Genomic DNA, 10,646 nt, shown 5'->3' on the forward strand with positions numbered 1-10,646 from the left:
AGTACTTCGAAACCATGAGATCACTTAAGAACAGTGCAGACAAAGAAGACAAGGGGGCCAGAGCCTGAGCCCTGGGACACGGCAACATCTCCAAAAACCTCCATGCAGTGCGAGGTTCGGCCATGAGCCTGCAAGTCCTAAGCCTTGGCTGAGGCCCCGTGCCCCCTGTATGTAACTCACAGTTGAAAGCTTGATAACATAATACTTTATGTACTTCTTTAGGCAACAATTATATGTTCTACATTCAGATTATTTTTTTTACATACTTGTCTTGTTTATCCACCACCATGCTTGGCACAGAGTTAAATACACACTCACTCAGGTATCACTTGTGAATGTCATGTAATTTAAAAACAAACAAACAAAAAGAAAAATAAACAAAGAAAAACCCAAGGTAATACACTATAATTTCTCTTAAGAAAAAAAATCATCCTTTTCTTTAAGGAATGACGTGGATTATAAGATCTCCTCTACACTTCCCTATCATCCAACCACCAGGCCCAGCTTGGCAGAGATGGTCACACTGGCCAAGCTGTTACACTACATGCCCTTTTCCTTCTGGCTTCCCAATCCTTATGCTCTGTGTCTAAACTTTTCTGTCTCTTCTTTCCTGGGGATTTGTCTAAAAGCAAACGTCTCTCATGTCTGGCAACACATCACACTCAGTCCCCCGCCCCTGGTCTCCATAGCCCTAAAAGAATCTAGACACTGAAGCCAGAATATTCCTAAAGAAAAAGAAAGAAGTAAAATGGGCATAACCCAAATACATATCGAGGATCATCTAGGAGGGTTCTTCCCACCGACATACAGAAGCCCCAGTGCTGTTAGCTAGTGACTCTATTTATTAAACGACCTCAAGTGATAAGAGTTTCTAATAGAACAAAAGTCCAAGTCAGTGAAAGGGGGGGTGGGGGGAAGGGTTCTAATTTTATCATTTATTTATTTGATTTCCACAAAACTATATGCCCTTTTATTTTTTTCTTCCCTGCCCTACCCACCCACCTCCCCACACCCCCAATCCTGGTGATGACGAACCACAGAAAATAATGCTGACCGACCAGGACCAGCTCTTGATGTGGCTTCGACCAAGTCTGAGCCTCACATCCTGAGATCTACCCTTAGCCCTCCAAGGACAGATACATGGGAACTATGTAGGCGACTTGAATGTGGGCAGAACTGGGCACAAGACAGCATTCCCAAACTGGCTTTATTGCTCAGATCTAGTCCTGGAATAGACAGAGGCTGCTAGATGTTATTTTACCAATACCTGTCAGCAAAGTTATTTCTTACTAATGCTGACCATTGATCTACTTATGGGGATTTAAAAACGGTCCCTCTGAAATAAGACATAAAGTGTCCTCCGTTCAGCTCCCATGACTCCACCATCACTTTCTGTATAAATGTTTTGGTCATAAATACTATTCTAATTCAAGTCAGATCCTGTCGAAACATAGATGAGGGGGGAAATAGCAAAACAAAACCCTTACAACTGATGTCTCTGATTAGTTAGACATTAAGGATTCAAATAAATACTTTGACCTTAAATCTCATTTTTCCATGTTCTCCCTAACCACACAGTAGGAAATATTCATTTAAAGTTAGGTTTTCTTCATCTCAAAGTCTCTGTGTACAGATTCTAGTGTCCACCAAGAAGCAAAAAGCCTTAACCCCTCCCTCCCCATACTAGTATACAATTTTCAAAAGAACTTGCATTTCCCTTGGACTTGGTAATAGTGTTAGGATCACTATGGCTGTGGAGAAGCCCTCTGGGTCTAAGCATCTAGAATCCATCCATCCCTCTGGTTCAAGTGACAAGACCAGGCTTTCAGGAAAAACTTCTCCAGGCAATCCTAACTACGAACCATGGGCCCATTGGGCACTTTCCAATGCAGGGGATACTATGTATGTTAAGCGAAGGTCCTGGCAACAGTAAGTGTAATCTAACATAACTAATAGGAAAAATAACTGACTGGGCTCTGTTCACACACTAGAAACTCTATCTCCATATGTTGAGCCTTCTTATCAGGGGTGATCTCAGCAAAAACCAGAGTGATATATAAACAGTCATTTCCCAACAGCAGTGTGTGGATCAGGTGGTATCCAACATCCATATCCAAAAATAATTTTCCATTTAATTTCTTAACATTACTCACTCATTGATTCATCAAACACCTAATATTAAGTATGTTTACTGCAAAAAAAAAGCAGTAAGAGAACAAATAGATGCTTTAAAGCAGTGGTCCCCAACCTTTTTTGGGCCACGGACTGGTTTAATGTCAGAAAATATTTTCACGGACTGGCCTTTAGGGTGGGACGAATAAATGTATCACGTGACCGAGACAAGCATCAAGAGTGAGTCTTAGATGGATGTAACAGACGGAATCTGGTCATTTTTTAAAAATAAAACATCATTCAGACTTAAATATAAATAAAACAGAAATAATGTAAGTTATTTATTCTTTCTCTGTGGACCAGTACCAAATGGCACACGGACCAGTACCGGTCCACAGCCTGGGGGTTGGGGACCACTGCTTTAAAGCACTAGCCCAGAGCTTTTTCCACAGCAGATATTCAATAAATTTTGAACACAAGAAAGACAGAAAAAAGGAAAGAAAGAGGAGAAAATAAAAGAAAAAAGAAGAAAGAGAAGAAGGGAAGGGAAGGGAAGGGAAGGGAAGGGAAGGGAAGGGAAGGGAAGGGAAGGGAAGGGAAGGGAAGGGAGGGAGGGGGAGGGAAGGAGGGAGGGAGGGGGGAGGGAGGGAGGGAGGAGGAAATAATAGTGTATAAATAATAGTAATACAGAGCACTTCCTTGGGGACTAGTATCTGACAGAACATCCCAGGACACTGACCTTGATTAGAAGCAACTTCTACCCCACTCCAGTTAGTCTTAGGGAAGAGGAAGAATAGGGAGAAGGGGAAAAAATACCCACAAATATCTAGATTCAAACTTGTCCTTAGCTAAAGATCCCAACTTCATATCAAAGAAAGACAAAAAGCCATCAATATTGACACTTGCTCAAAGTAGCTTCCAGAACACTGACCACCAGAGCATATCTAACCAGCACATTCTAATCACTGCAGCCCTTTATCACAAGAGGTCCATTTAAAAAGGTTTTATTTCTTATGCTATTAACAAAAGGTTAAGCAGACTATTTCTATCATATTTTCTTGGGGATCCTAATGTCTGTTTAAACAAATGATTCCCACACTTGTAGAAAGGCCTTAATTGGGCTAGTCTGTTACTTTTAGTACAATCTTGCAAAGGCTGGATTCTTTTTAAGACCTTAAAGGACTTGGGCAAAATTCTTTCAATGATAATTTTTTGAAAAATTCATCTCCAGAGTTTACACATGCTCCACAATCACTCAGACTGAGTGTGGGAGGGAGCACATTTTATTTCCAAATGGCTCTCTTCAAACTAAAAGCTCTGATTGCCAGCATAGCTGATACTGACTTTCTGTATAAAACACAAAGCAACAAGTGTCATCCTAGGTCTAAAGAGTCAGCTTGTAAAGAAACACAGAGAAAGCTCAGTTTGATGAGCCAGAGGAATGGAAAGCGACAGTCTGTGCATGTGGTGCCACCACTGGGATCCAGGAAAGACTGTGTTCACTGTGAATATCTGTGCATGGAAGAGGGATGGGAAAACAGTAAAAGGAAATAAAAGAAACCCCAAAACTTAGGCTAAATACAAAGAGACCATCTGTGTTCATCAATCAGGAAAGTTCAGAAAACATTTCTTAGGCAGGTTGTAAAATAAATCTCTTGAGAGAGATCTAAGAATATCTGGAGGTGGAATAGGTTAAAATAGTCAAATGGTTCTACTATGCTAGGAGCTTACATCTGACTATCAAAAGGATATTCCAGTTTTATTTGTCTAAGCCAGGGGTCCCCAAACTTTTTACACAAGGAGCCAGTTCACTGTCCCTCAGATCATTGGAGGGCCTGACTATAAAAAAAAAACTATGAACAAATCCCTATGCACACTGCACATATCTTATTTTAAAGTAAAAAAAAACAAAACGGGAACAAATACAATATTTGAAATAAAGAACAAGTAAACTTAAATCAACAAACTGACCAGTATTTCAATGGGAACTACGGGCCTGCTTTTGGCTAATGAGATGGTCAATGTCCGGTTCCACATTTGTCACCGCTAGCCATAACAAGTGATGGCTTGTTATGACGCGCTTCCTGAGCTGTGAGCGTGCGTCCCGCGTCACCGGAAATAGTACTGTACGTGAGCGATGCTGACCACCAATGAAAGAGGTGCCCCTTCTGGAAGTGCAGCGGGGGCCGGATAAATGGCCTCAGGGGGCCGCATGTGGTCCACGGGCCGTAGTTTGGGGACCCCTGGTCGCTTAGGAAATCTAAATCACTCCTTTATAAATTATAAAAATGCCTGCCCGTTGACACAGTGGATAGAGCACCAACCCAGGATGCTGAGGTCACAGTTTCAAAACCCAAAGGTCGCCAGGTTGAGCATGGGCTCATCCAGCTTGAGCACAGGCTCACCAGATTGAGTGTGAGGTCACGGGTTTGAGCACAGGACCATCAACATGATCCCAAGGTAGCTGGCTTGAAGCCTTAGGCCACTGGCTTGGCTTGAGTCCTCTAGTTAAGGCACACATGAAAAGCAATCAGTGAACAATTAAGGTGATGCAACTACAATGCTTCTCATCTTTCTCCCTTCCTATCTCTCTCTGTCTCTCTAAGAAAAGACAATGGTGACCAAATATAAAAACATTAACAACTGTGTGAGTGAGCAATGACCCAAAAATGCAACCAAACATCTCTGATATTTACATAAAAGAATTACGAAAATCTCTTTTTGAGACCTCCAACTCTTAATGGAACTCATACCAAAATATCATTCTCTGAAGGAAACCCTTAATAGATTTCCCTTCTGATCTATAACTAGAGGCTATCAATAAAACAAAATGGCTTTTGGTAATACCAGGTACAAAATGGGAGAGCAGGAACCAGGGGACTAATCAGGGCATGAACCGCATCTGGCCCTAGGGGATTACCCTGATCTGGAAGAATGAGAAAAAATTGAGCTAAGAAACTCCTTCAACATCAAATTCCAGAAACTTCTAAAGAAATAGTAAAGCTGGAACTTTAATCCATATTTTCAGACTCTAAGTCCCCTATACTGAGAGGTCACACCCCTCAGAGCTCCAAAACCCAAACTGGGTCATCCTGACACATTCGGAGGTGCTAGTGAGAATTTCACATAAGAAAGCACCTTTCCATACAGCAACTCTCCAGGTAGAGGACCTTAAAGGTAAAAAGGGATATGAAAACTTGGGGTCATATTTTAGTTTTGCATTTTTTTTATTTAAAAAAAACAACAACATTGCTGATGCTAGTATTAATTAAAATAAAACTTCTCTAGTTGATGAATTTGGTTTTTCTGCCTGTTCCTTTTTTGTGCAACTTTCTACTATCTCACATTCCATGGCCTAAGAACCAAGTCTTCAGAGCTCCCACAAAGTTAGAGGAAAAGGCTTAACGTTGCACAGGGAAGAGCACGACATTTAGATTGTACACAAAGAGAGAAACAATTCTACTCAAGTGGCTCCACCCACTACTGCCCTTCCTGTGCCCATTATCTGCCAAGAATCAAAGGGCTTGGCAATAACCTTGGGTATTCAATGGTCCTATAAGCCCCCTGACTGTATATAAGAACAACACAATCAACTTGTAAGAAATGTGGAGAGACAGGAGGAACTTCGCACATCTCTAAATCCTGGCTTTCACATCACTTTCGAATTCCCACTCAGTCATTATCCAAAGGCATCCATCCTATTGCTTCTCTATAACAAAGAAATTAGGCCCTGGCCGGCTGGCTCAGTGGTAGAGCATCGGCCTGGCGTGCAGAGGTCCCGGGTTCGATTCCCGGCCAGGGCACACAGGAGAAGCGCCCATCTGCTTCTCCACCCCTCCCCCCCTCCTTCCTCTCTGTCTCTCTCTTCCCCTCCCGCAGCCGAGGCTCCATTGGAGCAAAGATGGCCTGGGCGCTGGGGATGGCTCCTTGGCCTCTGCCCCAGGCACTAAAGTGGCTCTGGTCTCGGCAGAGCGATGCCCCGGAGGGGCAGAGCATCGCCCCCTGGTGGGCAGAGTGTCACCCCCTGGTGGGTGTGCCGGTGGATCCCGGTCGCATGCGGGAGTCTGTCTGATTGTCTCTCCCCGTTTCTATCTCCAGAAAAATACAAAAATATAAATAAATAAATAAATAAATAAATGTATGTTTTATCTTAATTATTACAAAATCTCAGCATTGGCCAGGTGGCTCAGTGAATAGAGTGTCGTCCCAGTGCCCCAAGGTCACAAGTTGGATTCCAGTCAGGGCACACAGGAGAGTACCAATGAGTGTTGGTTAAAAAGAACAACTAATTGGAACAATGAGTTGATGCCTCTCTCTCTTTTTCTTTTTTTTTTTTCTCTCTCTCTCTCTATCCCCCTTCTCTCCCTCTCTCAAGTCAATGGAAAAGGAAGGAAGGGAGGGAGGGAGGGAGGGAGGAAGGAAGGAAGGAAGGAAGGAGGGAGGGAGGGAGGGAGGGAGGGAGGGAGGGAGGGAAGGAAGGAAGGAAGGAAGGAAGGAAGGAAGGAAGGAAGGAAGGAAGGAAGGAAGGAAGGAAGGAAGGAAGGGAGGAAGGAGTGGAGGAAGGGAGGGAGGGAAGGAGGGAGGGAAGGGGGAAATCTCAATTTATTTTTACCTTGCCTGTACTAAGTGTCTTGTTTAAAAATTTAGCATTTTTCAGAAACAAGGGAGCCTTACCAGGCGGTGGTGCAGTGGATAGAGTGTCAACCTGGGACACTGAAGACCCAGGTTCAAAACCCCAAGGTCACTGGCTTGAGCATAGGTCCAGCTGGCTTGAACACAGGCTCACCAGCTTGAGCATGGAATCATAGATATAACCCCATGGTCACTGGCTTAAGCCCAAAGGTCGCTGGCTTGAAGCCCAAGGTTGTTGGTTTGAGCCCAAGGTCCCTGGCTTGAGCAAGAGGTCATTGACTCAGCTGGAGCCCCCCGCCCCAGTCAAAGCACATATGAGAAAGTACCGCAATCAATGAACAACTAAAGTACCACAACAAGTTGATGCTTCTAATTTCTCTCCCTTCCTGTCTGTCTGTCTCTCTCTCTCTCTCTCTCTCTCTCTTTCTCTGAGGAAAAAAAGAAAGAAAGAAGGGCATGTGGGGAGGAAAAGGGCATTTTGACTTAAATCTTTAGGGCAGAGGTCATGGTCTGGAGTTCAACTTTGCCACTGAATAAAGGTTTTTAAACAAATTATAATATTGATATACATCCCAGGGTCCAGGGTAGTCATGAAACAAAACAACTCTCACCAAAGCATTGCAAAACATGGGGGGAACATAAAGGACACACCACCGGTTGTGTGGCTCCACATACACAGTCCATTTCAATGTTCGCCTGGTCATACCCAGCTCTTTTCTGACCCCCAGTAGCCCTATGGTCAGTGCAACTAGTTCTTATCCCATGAACCAAGCTATTGAAGGGTAAATGGGGCCGGAATTTAAACATCCAGATATCTTAACCTATATTCGCTTTCTTTTTACTTCCTTTACCTGTGATGAGTGTCTCACATTCCAGAACACAAATGTCACATTAATCTTCTAAAAACACTACTTGCCCATCACTGCACCTATCCAAAATCTTTAAAAGCTAGACAATGTGTGTAGGATAAAGTTCCAGCTCCTGAGCCAGAATTTAAGCTGACCACAGTCCACTTCAACTGAACCTCCCACTGCCCGTTGTAGAAGACAGCCGAGGAAGCGTAAGCTTTAGTCAGACCTTGGGGAGTTGGAATTCTAGCTCTACCACTTATTACTTGTGTGATCTTGAGCAGGCTATTTATCTTTCTGATCTTGGAAACAAGAATTCCCTCTCTTTAAAACAAGAATAACAATGCTACTTCACAACACTGGAAGATGAAAGCGAGAGCATGGCATGTTGCAGAGAGTGGATACTCAGTAGTAAGTCTTACTCCCTAGTTCCAACCCAAATGCTCTCCTCCTCTCTCTTCTCTTGAAAACTCTCCCCAGAAACTCTTCACTAGTTTCAGAAACACACTTGGCTTCAAGGCCTAAAGGAAGCAAGCCCCTTCTCTTCTACAAAGCTACCCTGGCTCCTAAGTGTTTCCTTCTCTGAGCTTCTATAATCTGAAACTTCTTCTATGTGTCATTCCTCTTTCCTCAATGAGTCCACAAACTCAAGAGTAAAATCTGTACTAACTATCAAGCCAATCACAATCTAAACGTTCAATTAAAAAGGGCTTCAACATGGCCTGACCTGTGGTGGTGCAGTGGATGGAGCGTCAACCTGGAAATGCTGAGGTCGCAGGTTCGAAACCCTGGGCTTGCCTGGTCAAGGCACATATGGGGGTTGATGCTTCCAGCTCCTCCCCCTCTTCTCTCTCTCTCTGTCTCTCTCTCTCCTCTCTAAAATAAATAAATTAAAAAAAAATTTTTTTAAAAAAAGGGCTTCAACATTGTGAAAATTAGAAAAGTGGAGTCTGGCCTGACCTGTGGTGACTCAGTGGATGAAACATCGACCTGGAATGCTTAAGTCACTGGTTCGAAACCTGGGCTTGCCTGGTCAAGGCACATACAGGAAGCAACTACTATGAGTTGATGCTTCCTGGTCCTCCCTACCCCATTTCTCTCTCTCTCTAAAAAAAAATCAATAAATAAAATCGTTTTTAAAAAAAGGCTTCAGAGACAGAATCGTGTTGGAGCTATATATCAAGGGTACAGAAGGCCTTTACTTCATTCACTCCATGCATTCAACAGGCTTTTCTTGAGCACTTGCTTTTTTGCTGCCCTTACTTAAGCATGGAAAACAGACTACAAGCAATCTGGTCTCGGCCTCTGATTCACTTTCTGGAACCTAGACAATTTCTGTTCCTTTAGAAACCCCTACTTCTGAAAAATTCCATCAGTAAAGACATTCACCTTCTGAGATTATTACTTGAAGGAAAAAGTAATAATAATAATGCAGTCACCTGGGTTTGGACCTTGTGGCCCTCCCCTAATATAGCCAGCTGAAGTGCATGCATGTAAGAGAGAGCTCAAAACCGTCCTGGAGATGGGGTAATAACCTCTTCACCCTTTCTTCCCCAAACCCTGCTGTCCAAAGAACAGAAACACCTGCATGGGGATACAAGTAAAAGCTGGACTACGGTAGCAACAAGGTAAATTATGTTAGTGAAGTTGTTTTACTCATATTCAAGTAATATAAACGACCACATTCACATAAGGATCCCAGGAAATACCATAATCTGTCTTTAGAAACACTTGAAAATGTTCACTCTCTTGAACTCTCCTAAATTACTAAATTCTTGGATCAGGTACCATAAACGGCGGCTAAAGTGTGTTCCTTTAGTCTTGGGTCACTTAAGAAATATGTATCTTTAATACTTAATACACTTAAGAAGGGCAAAAAAAGGAAAGGTAATCATTCCCTATAAACACAGTTTAATTTGTTTAGAGTACAAAGTCACTTTTCCTTTGTTTGAAGTTCCGTGTGTGTGTGTGTGTGTGTGTGTGTGCGCGCGCGCGCGCGCGCGAGTGTTTTCTCTAAGGAGCCTGTATACACGCTACCACAGCCGCTGCAGAGCAGCTTGGGCACGTCCAGGGGACAAGGCGGCTTGCAAAGCCCACTTCCAGGGCCTCCCCGACTGCAGTCACCTCTTCGCACACCACACTCTGCACGTCCCCAGACCCTCGTTTGGATGTTCCCCACCCCCAACCGCAGCCCCGGCCGGCGGGAAAGCAGAGCCTGCCTGGACCCCCCGGAGGGCAGTCCCCTGCAGCCGCCCTGCTCCTCCGAGTCCCCAGAGGTCCCCCCGAGCCTGGGCGCCAGGATGCAAACACTCACAGAGCGGGAACACCACCGGGGGCAAGGAGTGAATAGCGGGAAACCGGCTAGGGCTGCAGCGGCAGGCGGGGCAGAGCCGGAACCGGCACCCCTCCCGTCTGCCAGCCAGCCTGGAGCAAGGACACTGGGGCAAGCAGACAATCTCCTAGCCGGCTGGCAGGCGGGCAAGAAAGCCAGGACTGCGGCCAGACGCACTTACCTCTGTGCTCCCCAGCCAGGCTGGGCGCTTGCACGGAACGGGGCTTGAATGGAGCCGTGCAGCCTGGAGGAGGAGCTGCTCCCAGAGAGAGGACGGGCGGCCGGCATCCGCACCCGGCCGGGCTGGAGGGAGAGATTAGGGAGGGAGAGCAGATTTGAGCGGAGGGGGCGTGGAGGAGGTGTGCCTCCACCCCAGACGGAGAGGGTGGGCTTCTGGAGCCTGGCGGAGGGGTGTGCTCTGAGGCAACACGAAAATCGCGCGGAGAGTGCACGAGGGGCGGGGTCGGAGGAGGGATACAGGGATAAGGGAGATGGGGGGCTGGGGGTGGACAGGCTAAGGAGTTGGCCCTCAAGCTGAACGGTCTTCACCTCGGCACCATCCAACCAAGAATTGTCTGGGTCTGGAGCAAAGCATAAGGGGATCTAAAACTTTATGTCATTTTCTCATACACACGTGACCCCCCTGCAGTCCAGATGGTTTCAATCACCGGAGGAAAAAAGCAGCTCTGCTGGTATGCATGAAAAGCCGGAGCTGGGAGAGT

At 45.0% G+C, this 10,646-nt stretch overlaps 1 protein-coding gene across 1 annotated transcript in view; it reads right to left on the reverse strand.

The window, feature by feature from the left end:
- Nucleotides 1-10,359, reverse strand: part of DENND2B (DENN domain containing 2B) — a 180,070-nt gene extending 169,711 nt beyond the window's left edge. The window contains exon 1 of the mRNA XM_066250901.1: nucleotides 10,106-10,359. The gene's annotated coding sequence lies outside the window, so the exon portion shown is untranslated. The remainder of the gene's footprint in view (nucleotides 1-10,105) is intronic.
- Between the last annotated feature and the right edge of the window lie 287 nt (nucleotides 10,360-10,646).

The sequence above is a fragment of the Saccopteryx bilineata genome, chromosome 1, assembly GCF_036850765.1.
Source record: "Saccopteryx bilineata isolate mSacBil1 chromosome 1, mSacBil1_pri_phased_curated, whole genome shotgun sequence".
NCBI lineage: Eukaryota > Metazoa > Chordata > Mammalia > Chiroptera > Emballonuridae > Saccopteryx > Saccopteryx bilineata.